At 46.2% G+C, this 2,591-nt stretch overlaps 1 protein-coding gene across 1 annotated transcript in view; it reads left to right on the top strand.

Annotated features, from left to right (window-relative positions):
* LOC103607779 overlaps positions 1–2,591 on the top strand; it is a 35,346-nt gene that overhangs the window by 9,189 nt on the left and 23,566 nt on the right. The window lies entirely within an intron of this gene.

The following is a 2,591-nucleotide window of genomic DNA, read 5'->3' as shown; positions in this document are numbered from 1 at the left end:
TATGCCAAGACTTAGCCCAACGCCTGACATATCTTAGATTCCCAGGGAATGTTTGCCAAATAATAATAGCATTTCTTATTTTTATCCAATTCTACAGTGTTGAAAAGGTGACTTAGATTCTGAACGAAAGTTTTTTACCATCAGCCTTAGTAGAAATATTTCCACGGGTTACCTGTCCCTAACTCCACCAGATTTCTGTAGACTTTATAGTATGGAACCCAACAGATACAACTTATCAAAACTATTACCTTGATAAGCAGTAGTATGTATACTGCAAACACAATATTAAAGAGTGAAAATAATTGAAGACCGTAAGACCAATTTTTTGGCCACTGATTTTTTAAATGTGCTTAAATCCATGTTGTGTTTATTTGTTGAGTATCCCAATAAAAAGCAATGTCCTTGAGAGCAAAACCAGGACTTTTTATACTTCTTTCATGGTTTTTTCCTTCACTGTGCCCACTTCTACCCAGGTGGTGAAGTGGCTACTAGAGCAGCACACAGTGGGAGCTTAATAAGTGTTGCCGACCTGATTCATTTGCTTTGTAGACTCTCTAACACGCTCCTTCCCTTCCTCCTCCCTTTCTTTCACAGAAATGCCACTCCCGCTTTTCCATTTCTTTAAAGAAATGTATTTCACAATCTGCCTAATTAAAACAACATAAACAATTTAAGATTGCTTTAAGCAAATTGATTTTTTGTTTTTTCCCTTTTGTTTCAAAATATCAGCACAGAAGAATAAAGCATAATGAGCTAGGGATTTGCAAAGTTTTATTACAACTGACTAACAGGTATTTCATAATTATTACTTTCGTCTATCATGCAAAGAAAAGAAAAAGGGCAAGATGCATTACATTCTAACGATTGAATATCAATGTAAATTACTCTGTGAGCACACGCCTGATTTTTATTTCTCTCTCCCAGCCTGAGGAGGAGAGGACCTGGCCTTGCAGATTTCAGAAGCATTTTGTTATAGTCCTTGATGCTGTTTAGCATATATATATATATTTTAACATGGGTGATCCAGTGTCTGAGTTAACTTGGTGGCTTCTCTGTGTCCCTCCCGCAGTGGCCTCGCTTTTGGTGAGCTTGCACTGCTCAGGGGTTTACCGGGAGGTTAGGGGGCTCTGGCTTTGTTGAGCTCCAGCCCCCAGAGTCGCACGACTTGGTAAATAGCCAAACCCAACACCCTGGCTGTGGAAAGGGAAGAACCGGCCGGGGGCAGCTCCGCAAACATCCCTGCAGCTCCTGGGCCCTCGGCGGCCCAGCATGGGGTGTCAGCGAGATCATTAGGGGCATCCTGCTCCTCTCTCCTCCACACCTGCGCTGGTTCCCCTGCAAGTTTATGGGCCGTGAGGAGGCAGGTTTGACGCCAGGGAACACAGTCCCTGCCGACAGCTGCAGACGGCCCAGCTCCCCAGACAGTAAAATGTAAAGAGGGGGAGGGCGGGGAGCCTTTGAAGTTTACAAAAAAGCATGACTTTGACCACTTCCTTTTTCCTTTTTAAATTGGTGTCCCAGGTATGTCGACAGCAACCATTGCTGACTTTACAAGGGAAGATGCGCTTCCTCCCAAAACCCAAGGTCTGCCTGGCTCTCATTTTCATGCCATTTCTCCATGGCTTCCTTCGTTTTGGGGGGACATCGGTGAGGAACAGATGAGGAATGTGTTCCTTTAACAGAAGGTCCCATGTCAAAGGGCGTGTGGATGTGCGTCTGTAAACATACGCATGCATGTGTGTGCACAGAGGGCTGGATTCAAGTTGAAGGTGAAGCTGCAGGAGGCCACCAGCAAGTCTTCTTCCTGCATCTTCCCACGTTTTCTCTGCATTCGACCTTCCCGCTTTTGTCCTTGAAAGAACCATGAGTGAGTGAACCAAAGCTGTGGTGTTAATCCTCTTAATTTCAGATCTGAATTTGAATCACCAATGAATGCTTTTCCTCTCTACTTTGCTCTCAGTATTTTTCTCTTTTTGTTTAAAAAAGGACTCCAGGGGGCCGGCCTGGTGGTGCACTAGAGAGTGCGCCGCCTGAGAGTGCTCTCAGTATTTTTCTCTTTTTGTTTAAAAAAGGACTCCAGGGGGCCGGCCTGGTGGTGCACTGGAGAGTGCGCCGCTTGAGAGTGCGGCGGCGCTCCCGCGAAGGGTTCGGATCCCATGTGGAGACCGTTCCCGCTCACTGGCTGAGCGCGGTGTGGGCACGACACCGAGGGTTGCGATCCCGTTACCGGTCAGTAAAAAAGACAAAAAGAAAAAAAAAAAAAAAAAAGGACTCCAGGATTTTAGTTGTCCCATCATTTTTACAGTTATGAAAATTTAGTAGGAAATGTTCTGGAGGGGTGTGTGTGTGCGTGTGTGTCTGCGCATGTGTTTGTGTGCGTGCGTGCGTGTGTGTGCGCGCACGTGTGTGTGTGCATGCGTGTGTGTGTGTGTGCGTGTGTGTCTGCGCATGTGTTTGTGTGCGTGCGTGCGTGTGTGTGCGCGCACGTGTGTGTGTGCATGCGTGTGTGTGTGTGTGTGTGTGCATGCGTGTGTGTGTGTGTGTGCGTGCACATGCACATGAGTCCTTCATTCATTTACTCATCGGGATGC

Source organism: Galeopterus variegatus, unplaced genomic scaffold (genome assembly GCF_000696425.1).
Source record: "Galeopterus variegatus unplaced genomic scaffold, G_variegatus-3.0.2 Scaffold7708, whole genome shotgun sequence".
Lineage (NCBI taxonomy): Eukaryota > Metazoa > Chordata > Mammalia > Dermoptera > Cynocephalidae > Galeopterus > Galeopterus variegatus.
The sequence above is the reverse complement of the archived record's forward strand: the minus strand, read 5'-3'. Positions and strand labels throughout refer to the sequence as shown.